The sequence below is a fragment of the Mastigoproctus giganteus genome, chromosome 1 (assembly GCF_048544385.1).
Source record: "Mastigoproctus giganteus isolate SK-2022 chromosome 1, ASM4854438v1, whole genome shotgun sequence".
Classification (NCBI taxonomy): domain Eukaryota; kingdom Metazoa; phylum Arthropoda; class Arachnida; order Uropygi; family Thelyphonidae; genus Mastigoproctus; species Mastigoproctus giganteus.
This window is the reverse complement of record NC_143575.1, coordinates 6871583-6885638: the sequence shown is the minus strand read 5'-3', so window position 1 is coordinate 6885638 and position 14056 is coordinate 6871583. Positions and strand designations below refer to the sequence as shown.

General features: G+C 38.8%; 1 protein-coding gene across 1 annotated transcript in view; it reads left to right on the top strand.

The window, feature by feature from the left end:
• The window catches only part of LOC150090519 (uncharacterized), a 131048-nt gene that overhangs the window by 15634 nt on the left and 101358 nt on the right, over positions 1 to 14056 (top strand). The window lies entirely within an intron of this gene.

Sequence of the window (14056 nt, the reverse complement as noted above, 5' to 3'; positions counted from 1 at the left end):
CTTTGGTGTAGGCAGAAAATGAAACTGAAGAATTGGAAACAAGCCAATTACGATATGCAACATTCTTCTCTTGAACAGCCTTAGCACATTTATTGGAAAACTAAGGTTTAGATAAAAGACAAGATTTTAAAGTGGAGTTTCGAATAAAGGATTCCATTTCTACAAGAATAATTTCACTAACACGATCAGAGCGAACATTGACATCAGAAGTTTTGAAACAGTAGTCCGACCAAGGAAAAGAAGAAGAAAAATCTTGCATGTCATCCCATTTTGCATTCTTGTAATGCCAAACAATATGAGGTTGGGAATGGCCATGAGATAAAGGCTCTATTGGAGAAGAGAAAATCACCAAGTTGTGATCTGAGGTACCTAAAGGACTAATCACTTCGACCGTATACTTAGAAGGGTTGTTTGTGAGAAAAAGTTCAAGCATGTTGGCTGTATGGTTAGGATTGTCTGGTATTCTTGTAGGTAAATGTATAATCTGTGCAAGGTCAATGGAAATTGCAAAAGCCTCAGCATCTTGACCAGCTGGGTCGGTGTGACTAGAAAACGGAAGCCAGCTGGAGCTGTGAACATTAAAATCACCAAGGAAAATTACCTCACTGTTAGGAAAGTTGGTCTGGAGAAAGTCAGGTTGTGAAGAGATGAAGTCAAAGAGCTCCAAGTGATTAGTGGAGTTTGGAGAACGGTAAAGACAGCAGATGAATTTGACCCAATGAAGTAGAGAGATTTTTAAGCCAGAGAAGATCGAAGAGAGGAGATTCCAAATTACCAATTCTCTGACAGGGAATATCGGAATGGACATATGCACAAGGACTAATTCTTCTGCGGTATGCTAATTCTTTTACAGTATGAAACCCTGATTTTTGCCATTAAACACCTTGCCAACCTTTGTATCTACAAACTTTGACATTAAACTTCATTTGTCTTCATCAATATTGTTAATAAATATTGAAAAAAATAAAAGGCCCGGTAGTGAACCCTTGAGAGCCTTGCTGAAATCTAAGTATATGATGTCAAAATTATATTTTGCATTGAGTTGCTTTGTTACTACATTGTAGTAGCTAGTCAGATTGGTTGTTGGACAAGATCATTCAATTAATTTGTGCTGTGATTGCTGTATAACTATATTCCTGTAAAATGATCCTGCCTTACTTCTTTGATGACTGACATTATTATTTTCCTTGGAACAGAAGTCAAGCTTACAGTCTATAATTACTCACTTCTCCCAGTAATCTCTCCTTTATGAATAGGTGAGACTTTTAAACATCTGTTTGATAGGAACCTTCCCTAAATCCAAGGGCATTCTCATAATTATGGCTAATGGTTTATTTATCTCTTTTGCTGCCTCTAATATAATTGGACAGATTTAAAGTGCCTTATTTACTATTAGCCTCAATTTCTCTTCTGTTTTTACTTTCAGTTATCACAAAATCATTTAGCTCCCAGTTATAAATTAGTATACTTCTGGTATGCCATCTCTAAATGCTTGTGTAAAAGTATATGCAAAATATTTATTCAGTTTATTAGTATTAGTAGTGGCAAATGATGCTACACACATATAAAGCATAAGAAAAAAACACCCATGATCCGCTCCAATAATTTTATGAGTTCTTCTTTGAATTTATTCAAACTACCCATCTCAATGACCACAGATGGAAGCTCTTTTTAACCATCCCACTGGCCGAAAGAAAACATCCACACATCTATCCTTCAACCATCCTTTCTCAATTTGAATTTATGCAATTTGCAGAACTCAAGACTTCCTTGGTAAAACCACCCTTTTGTTCCTGTCACCACTCTTGTTGCCCTTCTCTGACTTGCAGGGGCGTGCCAAGCCATTTTAGCACCTGAGGCAAGAATGAAAAATTGCGCCCTACTGTTAATAATGGTAACTTTGGCAATTATTTAATCTTTCTTTTGGCGCTACTTTCAGCTTTTAATCTGAGGCAAGAGCCTCATTTGTTTCACCCTCGGCACATCTCTGCTGACCTGTTCCAGAAATCTAAATCATTTTAGAAAGGATCTACATCCTTTCTAAAATGAGGCCTTCAGACCTCTATGCAGTTCTCAAGATGCAGTCTAGCCATTTCCTTGTACATTGGCATAATTGCCTCCTTATCCCTGCTAGTAAAGTTCCTGTATATCATTGACAAGACCCCATGAGCTGCTCTAGCAGCCTGTCTACACTGCTCAGAAAATTTCACATCTGACTCCCCAATTACCTCCAGTTCTTTTTCATTTTCCACTGCCTTGAGTATAGTACCACACAGTTGGTACATTACTGTGGGGGAGTACTGCTACCCATGTGCAGTACCTTGCATTTGCCATTTGTCAAACTGACATTTCTCTGCCTAATTTTTCTAGATCTTGCTGCAGTAGCTAACTTCAATTACTGTCACTAATCACCCTTGTCAACCTTTGTATCATTTGCAAACTTAAACATTAAGCCTGCTATACCTTTGTCAATATTAATGATATAATAAACAACAATGGGCCCAGCACTTAATCCTGGGAAACTACAAATTATATTAGTCCATGAAGAGCAGTGTCCATTAATAACTACTCTGTCTTCTTCTACTCAACCATCTCTTTATCCATACCAGTAACATACCCGTAATGGCACACTACTCCAATCTATACAACAGTCTTTTATGTGCAACAGTATCAAAAGATTTCCGGAAATCCAAGTATATGATATAAAAATTATTTTTTGCATTGTCCCTTCGCTTCTGCATCCCAGTAACCGATTAAATTGGTCAGACAATCGTTCCTTCAAAAATCCATGCTGTGACTGATATAGCTACATTCATGTCTAGATTGTCCTGCATTACTTTAACCAGTGATTCCATTATTTTTTCTGAAACAGAAGTTAAGCTAAAGGGTCTGTAATTACTCACCTTTTTATCCCTCTTTGTGAATTTGGGATACATTTGCACACCTCTATTCTGTAGGAACTTTCCCTGAATCCAAAGATGTTCTCATAATTATGGCCAAGGATTTGCTTACCTTCTTTCCTATCTTCTTTAATATAATTGGATAAATACCATCTGCCTCAGGTGCTATTTTTATGTTTAGCTTCAACAATTTTTCTTACACTTTCCTCTCATTTACCAAACCATTTAACTCCACATTAGAGTTTGATAAACTTCTGGCATCTTCCTCTCTAAAGAATTCCTCAATGTAGATGCAAAACACCTATTCAGCCTTTCAGCAACCTGAGCAGGATCATCAACAGTTAAAACAATCATTATCAAGTGAACCAGTGTGGTTCAGTCTCGTCCTTCCCCTGTCAACATAAGTAAAGAAGTCTTTGCTGTTTTTCTTTGCATTCTTTGCCAGAGATTTTCTCATAATATACCTTAACTTGCCTAAATTCCTTTGTTACTTGATTATAGACTATATCTACCATAAGCTTCTGTATCACTTGATAACTGATATGCATCCCATGCTTTTTCTTCTTTGCCACAAGTCTCATAAGTTCATCTGACCTCCATTTAGGTCTTAGCCTTTAAAGGTATTTCTTAGTTTTTATAAAACCAGCTTTCTTTCCTCGTGTGGTTGCCCGTTTGCCAATCTCACCATGTGAGTTGCCCATCTTTGGAACCTTTCAAGAAGCTCAATGTCTTTTTTCAGATGAGGTCTCCATACATGAACACAGTATTCTAAACTTGGCCATACATAGTGGCCTTATATAGTGGGACTATGACCTTCATATCTCTTCAGAATAATGTTTGATAAATCATCGATAGGACACTATGGGCTTTCCTGGCTGCCTGTTTATGCTGCACCGAAAACTTAATATCTATCCATATTATAATTCCCAGATTCCTTTCTTCCTCTACTATTTTTAATTCAGCCTCACCAAGCATATAATTTATTTTGTGGTTGCTATTCCCCAAGAGTAAGACCTTTCATTTTGCTGCATTAAAACATACCTGCCACTTTTCTGGCCATTCTTGCAGCCTGTTCAAGTCATCCTAAAGGAGCGCTACTTGCTAATGATCATTAACTACTCTACCAATACTTTTTTGGGAATGAGGTTAAACACATGTGGGAAAAGAATTTTCAGCTCCAGAAAACAGATACATTTTTGATAAATTTTTGCAGTTTTATTGATTTAATTGTCATAATTTATTTTCTATATGTAGCTGTATAGCCCTAGTCATGCTCCTTAGTTTATTTTGAATTAAACTAGAGATTTTGTAGTTTACTACTTAATATACGTAGAACCTTTATCCGTTGAAAACTTGCTGCCATTGTTATACTATGTTAGATCCTATGGCATAGCATAGTGTATATCTTGAACTTGATAGCATAAGGTAAACATGAAACTTGATAGCATAATACGTATAACTGCATTTAGGAATCTGTTAGTTTAGTGTAGTGTTGTCAATTGGCCAATTAAATTATTAATCTTATTAATTTCATTGTCAATCAATTAAATTGAATTTAAAAGGAAATCATGCCCCAGATCAGAGCAGCAAAGCAATGGGCACAAAGTAGCGGAAGTGCTGTGGCTAGGGAAATTCTCCAATGCATCACAGTCTAAAACAATCTGCAACTTGTGAAATGTATGCGGACCTTTCTGTAACACAACATAACCTACCCAAGGAGAATGTCTTTATGTGTGTTAGATGCAGAGTGTGAGAAGAAATTAGGTGCCAACTCTGTTCTGATGGGCGTCTATGAGAGTTTCAGGAGTAGGGTTGATGCCTTTGAAAGAATTAAAATGGAGGACCCATCAAGCTCTCAGCTGCCCAACTCAATGCTAGAACTCATTTTTGTGCATCAGGCAACACAGTGGCAATCTTCAAGGCAGAATGCGCTGGTCCCAAAGGAACTAGTTATTGTCAGTGACTGAATTGTCAGAGAAACAGGAAATATATTGTGCAAAAAGGATAAGTGGAATAGGACCAGGGTATGTGTGCCAGAGGACAAAAGTTGATGGCATTAGCATTAGTAGAGGCATATGATGCAAGAAAGCAAGCTTATGCAGCATCAGCCAAAAAAAAAAAAAACTTCCACTTCACCCCTCCGTTCGTCCGAAATACTTGTCCAGCTGAGCCTTAAGTTTATTTAGGCTATCAACCTCCACAACAAGAGATGGAAGTCTGTTCCACCAACCAACTACCCGCTGGCTAAAGGCAAATTTCCGCACATCTATCCTACGTTTGTCTTTCCTCAATTTGAATTTATGCCCTCTCAGGTGATTATTCTGAGCAAGAGGAAGAATCCCATCAGCATTGAGCATGCTGAAACCATTCAAGGCTTTATACACCTCTATCAGATCACCTCGCCGGTGCCTAGTCTCCAGACACTGTAATTTGCAAAACTTAAACCTTTGTTCCATTCACTAATCTTGTTGCCCTTCTCTGTACTCATTCCAGTAGCTCTACATCCTTCTTGAAATGAGGCCTTCAGACCTGTATACAGTACTCAAGGTGTGGGTACTCCTTATCACTGTTAGAAAAATTTCTGTATATCATTGACAAAACACCATGAGCTACTCTTGCAGCCCATCTGCACTGCTCAGACAACTTCATATCTGCCTGCACAATTACCACCAGGTCCTTTTCATTCTCTACCACTGTCAGTGTAGTACCACAGAGTTGATACGTTGCTCTGGGGTTGCTGTTTCCCCATATGTAGTACTTTACATTTGTCAATGTTAAACTTCATTTGCCACGTGTCCTCAGCCCCTCTGCTCAACCTTTCCAGATCATGTTGCAGCAGCATAGCTTCAGTAGTGTCCTTAACAACCCTGCAAACCTTTGTATCATCTGCAAACTTGGACATTAAGCTTGATATACCACATCAATATTATTTATAAATACAGAAAACAATAATGGACCCAACACTGAATACTGAGGGACTCCACTAATAACATTAGTCCACAATGAGCAGTGTCCATTGATTACCACTCTGTCTTCTCCCCCTCAACCACCCCTTTATCCATAGCAGCAATTTGCCTCCAATGCCACACTGCTCCAATTTGTGCAGCAGTCTTCCATGTGCAACAGTATCAAAAGCCTTTCTAAGATTTAAGTATATAATATCAAAGTTATTCCCTGCATCCAGCTCTTTTGTGACTGCATCATAGTATCCAATCAAATGGGTCAGGCAAGACTTCCCCTTAACAAAACCATGCTGTGTCCGAGCTATAACTGAAGTCTTGTCTAGATGATCCTGCAGTGCTTCTTTAACCAGTGCCTCCATTAATTTTCCTGGAACAGAAGTTAAACTCACAGGTCTATAATTACTTTTGTCAGCCTTTGATCCTCCTTTGTGAATTGGGGACACATTTGCACATCTCCAGTCTATGGGTACATCCCCTGAGTCGAAGGAAGCTCTCATAATTATGGCTCTACATCCTTTCTAAAATGAGGGTTTGCTTACTTCCTTTGCTGCCTCCTTTAATATAACTGGATAGATCCCATCCACCCCTGGTGTCTTTATTGTGTTTATCTTCAACAATTTCTCCTCCACTTTATTCTCAGTTATTACAAGATTATCTAGCTTACTGCCCGAGTTGAATACACCTCTGGAATTCCCCTCGCTGAATAACTCCTCATGTGTGAATGTCGATGCAAAATAATCATTTAGTTTGTTAGCTACCTGAGCAGGATCATCAACAGTTGAACCATCGATATCAAGTGGACCGATCTGATTCATCCCCTTCCTTCTAGAGTTTACATAAGTAAAGAACTCTTTGCTGTTATTCTTTGCATCATTTGCCATAATCTGCCTTTGTCTGCCTAACCTCCTTTGTGACTTGGTTACAGACCAGCTTATATCTATCATAGGCTTCTGTGTCACGTGTTAATTTATATGTATCCCATGCATTTTTTTTTCTCTGCCATGTCTCATTAGTTCATCTGACATCCATTTAGGCCTAAACCTTGAACAATATTTCTTAGTTGGTATGTAAATCCTAGTAGCTTTCAAGATAAGTTCTTTGAATGCTTCCCATTTTGAATTTGCTGTTGGTAACATCATCAGTTGGTCCCACTGTATAGAATTTAAATACTGTCTCAGACCATCGTAGTCACCTTCACAAAAGCAAACATTGAACATTGTAAAGCAGACATCTTTTAAGGGCACGAAAGGTGATATTTCTGTACATGTTAGCACTAATGGCATTAAGAGTAGACTTAACTAACAAGTACAGATCAATGTTGAAAAAAAGCTGCAAGTTAAGGTTATAATTGAAAGTGTCTGGATTTCTGCTCAGACACGAAAGGAGGGAATGTATGATGAAAGCATTGTTAATCAATTCGGCCCTTTTGTGCAAGGCTCATGCGGTAGAATTTTTCTCAGTGTGGTTTGTGCTTGTTAACAGGAGAGACTGCTTCTACAGGAATAGGATACACTTTAATAGAAAGGGTGCAAGAATATTTGCTGATGCTATCGAGGTAGTGTTAGATGGGTCGGAAAACTGCCAGCTTGGGGGTGTGGATTCACAGATTAATAGATTAACAGTAGCTGCAGGTAGAGGTGGAAGTGATTCTTGCACTGCTTCTATTGGAATGAGCAGCAGCCTGGAAAATAAGTTGCTGGGGATTTCAAGAAGTGCTGGAAGTCTTCATGAAACAAGTAAATACGTGGGCTGTGTTAGGGTAACTAAGAGTAAGAAGAAGTGCATGTATACTTACATGTACACCAGTGCTAGGAGTATAGTAAATAAATTTGATGAATTTGAGTTGCTGGTTAAGACATCAAAGGCAGATATTGTTGGGATATAAGGAATGTGGAATTGGAATTTGGAGAGTACAATGTGTGCAGAAGGGATAGACAGGACAGGATAGGAAGGGAGGAGTTGTTATGCTGTTAGTTAAGAAACACATAAAATCTAACTCTGTGCATCCATTTGACATTGGTGGACAGTGCAACGTTGAGTCAGTTTAGTGTGACAAAAGCACTGGGAAAGCAAAAATGAGGGTAGGAGTGTGTTATAGGCCTAATGATTCTGATGAGTATAACAAACAGCTATACAGGGAAATAGTGGGCCAGTAAATCAGAATGTCTTATAATGGGGGAACTTCCCAGGCATTGACTGAAACTTGGTTGGTCACTCATGCACCAGCAAGACTTTTGTGGCTTTATTGGATGTCTGTTTTCTACAGCAGCAGCAGCATGTTAGAGAGCCAAGAAATCAGCAGCGATTATTCATGCAATAAGAATCTGTGGGTAAAAGGCTCCCTGGGTAGCAGTGATTAAACATGTGGGATATACTTAATGTGACTACTCTAAAGGGAATGAGTTTTGCTTTCATAAGGGTGACTGCGGTGGTTTTGGACAGTTTTTAAATTCTATGCAGTGGTATCAACTGATGCTACCAAGAGAAAATTTTAAATGGAAAGCATTCAGGAAAGTAATTGGAGAAACTGTCTTTTCATACCAATTAAGAAATACTGTTCAAGGTTTTGATATAAATGGATGTCAGATGAACTAACAAGTCTCGTGGCAGAGAAGAAAAGTGCATGGGATGCATATAAAATAATAGATGATACAGAAACCTATGGTAGATGTAAACTAGTCTGCAATCAAGCCAGAAAACAGGTTACTCTAGCCACGGCAGGTTGCGAGAAGTCTCTGGCAAAGACTTCAATGCACTTGAAATTAAACATTGAGAAATGCAAGGTACTGCGTGTGCGTAGTGGTAATCCCAGATTAATGTATCACTGTGCGGTACTACGGTCAGGATAGTGGAAAATGAAAGAGACCTGGGTGTAATTGTGTAGTCCGATATGAAGATCTGAGCAGTGCAGACAGGCTGCCAGGACAGCTCACAGGGTTTTGTCAGTGATATACAGAGATTTAGTTAGCACGGTTAAGGAGATGATTATCTCTTTGTATGAAGCAGTGGACAGGCCACACCTTGAGTACTGCATACAGGTCTGGAGGCCTCAATTTAGTAAGGTTGTAGAGCTGCTGGAACGAGTACAGAGGAGGGCAACAAGATTGGTGAGGGGGAACAAAGGGATGCTCTTACTGAGAAAGGCTGCTGTTCTGCAAATTGCAGTGTATTCTGACTTAGCACCTGTGAGGTGATCTGATTGAGGTCTTTACGGTTTTGAATGGGTTGAGCAAGCTGAATGCTGATTGAATTCTTCCTTTTGCTTAGATTACACATGTGTGGACATAAATTCAAATTAAGGAAAGATGATTGCAGGACAGATGTGCAGAAATTTGCCTTCAGCCAGTGGTTGGTTGATTGTTGGAACAGACTTCCATCTGTTGTCATGGAAATGAATAGTTTGAATAAATTCAAGGAAGAACTAGACAAAATGATAAAATAATATATTCAATATACATCTCATTTTAGGGCAAAAGCCTCAAGTTGCATAGTGAGTTAACATGCTTTCAAGTTAGTGCAAATGCATCAGATCTTCTCCTCAGCTAACTATTAGTTATAAAATTGGCATCATTATGTATATCTCATATTGTGAATACAGTGGTGCCTCGCAATTTGACTATAATCCGTCGCCGAATTAGAGTCGAATTGCGAATTTGTCGAATTGCGGGTCAATATTTTCCATATAAGTTTATGGAAAATTTATTAATTCGTTGTCGGAGAGAAATACACAGTATTATTGACTTTACTATATTCTACTTTATAACAAACGAAATTACAAAATACATAATGAGCACATACATTTCATTGAGCCTTAGATGTTGGAAGGATGTTTTATTTATCTTGTTCTACCCTTTCTCTTCTCCTCTTGGCTTGAATGGGGATGAGGAATTGATCAAGGGTAGACTGTCTCTCCCTCTTTTTCAAGATAGCCTTGAAGTGATGCATAGTAGTGTTGTTAAACAAGTCTGTCATTCTAGTTACAACAGCAGTGTTGGGGTGCCATTTTAAACAAGCAGACTGCACCTTCTCCCAATGGAATAAAATTTCTTTAATGGCAGCTGTTGGCATCGGCCCTTTTTCCCTGTCTTCTTCTTCTTCAAGTGAAATTTCCTTTTCTCTCTCTTTTGCTTCCTGTTCGCTGAGTGTTTTGAATTCTTCCACGGTTGGTTCGTCATCGTGATCCTCCACAAGCTCTTCCACATCAGCTTCATCAACTTCTCCTATGTCGAGGTTCTCTGCCGTCGAAATGATTTCTCGCATGGCTGCAGTTGCTTCTGATTCTTCAGCGGCTTGGACTGCATTGTTGTCATCCCGAAAAAAGGAAGGAACGAGTTTCTTCTATGATGCTCGAAGGGTCCTCTGTGTCACTCCCTCCCAGGCAGTTTTAATAAAGGAAATGGCATGAAGAATATTGAACTCAGTCTTCCAGAACTCCTTCAGTGTCTTATCAGAAGAATGAGTCATGTCAAAAAGCTGTGAAAAGAAAGCCTTAGTGTAAAGTTTTTTTAAAACAGGCAATTACTTCTTGATCCATGGGTTGAACCAGGTTTGGAGGCAAAAACTGGACTTTGATGAAATCAAAGTCAATTTCAAGAATGTTTGCCAAGTCTTGGGGGTGGGCACTAGCATTGTCAAGAATCATCAGTGCTTTCAAAGGTAAATTGTTGTCAATGAGGAATTTTTTTACGCTCGGGGCAAACTCCTCAAAAATCCAATCTTTGAAGACTTTCTGGTCTACCCAGGCTTTTGCATTGGATCTCCACATCACTGGCAGTTTGGACTTGATGATTTTCTTCCCAAAGCAGCGAGGATTTTTAGAGTGGTAAACGAGAAGTGGCTTTACTTTAAGTCTCCGCTTGCATTTGCTGCCAATAACAAGGTAAGCCTATCTTTCATAGGCTTATGTCCTGGGAGCGTCACTTCTTCTTGCGTGATGTATGTTCGATTTCGTAAGCGCTTCCAAAATAACCCAGTTTCATCCCCATTAAAAATTTGCTGTGGCAAGTAGCCTTCCTTCATGATTAAATCTTCAATATTTTTCACAAACTCTTCTGCAGCGGGCGCCTCCTTAGCCAGGTGGGAAGGAGCAGCAGTGCGTACCACATGCTTCTTGATTAGACCGGGGTTCGAGCCCGTCACTACCAAATACGGAGGATGTGGAAAAGTCAGGGAATGACCACCGCATATTCCGGAGCAATATGGCCTTAGTTGCTAATGCTCCTAAAAACCAAACAACAACAACATCTTCTGCAGCCTTTTTATCTGCACCAGCTGCTTCCCCATGTCTGAGAACACTATGGATACCTGTTCTACCTTGGAATCTGTGAAACCACCCACGACTTGCCTTGAATTCATCAGTTTGATCTGAGATATGTCCTGGAATTTTCTTCTGCAATTCTTCAAAAATTAACCTAGCCTTCTCACAGATCATTGCCTGAGTTACTGGATCTCCTTTCATCTGTCTTTCTCTAATCCAGGTAAGAAGCAGCTTTTCCATTTCTTCATTGATTAAAGATCTGTTTCTGTCAGAAATTTTGATTGCTCCAGCGAACACCCTAGCACCTATAATCTTGTCTCTTTGTTGCCAGAAAGTTGACATAGGGACGCCCTACTCTTGAGCTACATCTGTAATTGTTCTACCTTTCTGCACTTTTTCAATGTTGTTGTTTATATGGGGAGCACTTTTTCTATAATTTCTTTCTTCTTTTCTAGGCTCAACCAAGTGTGTTTCTTTCCTGAATTATTCCGCTGTTCACTTCTCTTTGGACCCATTATCAAATTTCACTCAAAAAATAACTGCCAAAGCACAAAATTTTTTACTTTATGAGAAATGCAGAATTATAAATTAGCACAAACAACTCGAGCAAACGTGAACTCAGGCTACGATTATTAACGAGATAATGTTGTCTCATAACTGAGGAAGAACTGACGGCATGCCTGTAGCTATCTTTGAGGGTGGCTAACGTAGTTGAACGATTGAGGGATCTATTCATTGGTTAAATGTTACTCTCGCTCTTTAATACCATTGGTTAAATGTTACTCTCGCTCTTTAATACCATTGGTTAAATGTTACTCTCGCTCTTTAATACCATTGGTTAAAATGTATGAAGCAGCCGTCACTATTTAGTGCTATTTAGTAACGTTAAACGCAGTTACGTAGTCCAGCAAAGAATTCTATCGTGCAATATCATGTAGCGTTTTCACCGGCCTGCGAAATCTGACTGTCGAATAGCGGTACGTCGAATTGCGAGGCACCACCTGTACCTTCACAATGAGTTGCCATAATATTGCACTACTTTGAATAAGTAACTTTTGACCATAGGGAAGACTATTGTTATTTATTCTCAGCCGATGCCACCACACAGACAGCACCATTTTGTAACTGATTGGCTCCTCTTTGGTGGATGGGCAGGCACCTTGTGTTGCATTGATGGCAAGGCAGTTGCAAAGTATAACTCCACAATTTGAGAGATGCCTGATGGTGTGTAGTAATTTGAATTACGTTGCATTTTAGGGAAAAATCTTCAAGTTGCATAGCAAGTTAACATGCTTACAAGTTAGTGCAAATGCATCAGATCTGCTCGTAGCTAACTACTAAATAGTTATAAAATTGGCATCATTATATATATCTCATATTGTGAATATCCTCAACACCAGGATGCCTGTCCACCCACTGAAGAGGAGCCAATCAGCTCCGAAACGGTGCCGTCTGGGTGGTGGCATCCACTGAAAATAAGTAACAATAGTCTTCTCCTATGGTGAAGAGTTACTTATTCGAGGTAGTGCAATATCATGGCAACTCATTGTGAAGGTATTCACAATATGAGATGTACATAATGATGCCAATTTTATAACTATTTAGTAGTTAGCTGTGAGCAGATCTGATGCATTTGCTTTAACTTGTAAGCATGTTAACTCACTACGCAACTTGAGGCTTTTGCCCTAAAATGCGATGTAATTCAAATTACTACACACATCAGGCATCTCTCATATTGTGGAGTTATACTTCGCAACTGCCTTTCCATCATTGCAACACCAGGATGCCTGCCCACCCACCAAAGAGGAGCCAATCAGCTCCAAAATGGTGCTGTCTGGGCGGTGGTATCGGCTGAGAGAATAAGTAACTCAGTATTCACAATATGACATATACATAATGATGCCAATTTTATAACTATTGAGTAGTTAGCTGCCAGCAGATCTGATGCATTTGCACTAACTTGTAAGCATATATTCAATTTTTTTTTTTTTTTTTTTTTGGTAGTTGTTGGCGCATTGGCTTCTGTGGCCATAATGCACCTCCCAAGTTTTTGCAGTACTTTGATCCAAGCCCGAGGCGGGATTCGAACCCGCGACCTTTGGGTTGCCAGGCAGGCACTTTACCCACCCGGCTAGCCCGGTCGGCCATATATTCAATATATTAAATGTTGATTAGTCACATAATCTCAAGATATATGTAGATTTAATTCTGTAATATGAGCTGTTATACTGTCTTATGGGTGTTTTATATACAAGATGCAGTATATCTTCTTTTACATTTTATCCTGCAAATGCATAAAATTCTTAAATTGATAAAATCAAAGGAACATAGGGAAATCATCTTTTAAAAAGGATGATTGTCTTAATCATCCTATGTCTCTTGATTTTATCACTACAAGAAAACATTTTTTTGGCCAAATTGGGGTTGCACTGAGAGTAACACATGGCAGGAACTTAAGTTTTCTTTTTGAAGAGATCTGATTGAGGTATGTTAGGCTTTGAATAGCCTGAGGAAGCTAAATTCTGATGGGAATTTTCTCTTGTTCAAGATGGGGGTCATAAATTTCAATTGAGGAATGATGGTTGTAAGGTAGATGTATAAATTTGCATTCATTGTGTACTTAATTGTTGGAATAAACTTCCATCTTGTGCTGTGGAAGTGGGAAAGAAAGAACTAGACAGATTATTAGAAGGATGAACAAGTGATGTGTGGAAAGATTTTTTTTTTTTTTTTGCTGATGCTGTATAAGCTTGCTTTCTTTCATCATTTGTCACTTCTAGTACTGATACTAGTATCTTGTAAAGATTTATGATTATTATTTGTATTTTCTTCCTTTTTTGTATAAAAAATTTTAGCATATGTCAAGAGAATGTAGTGGATTCAGATTATTGATATAAAGGATTTAGGAAATCCAATAAAATCTACAAGATGTAAAG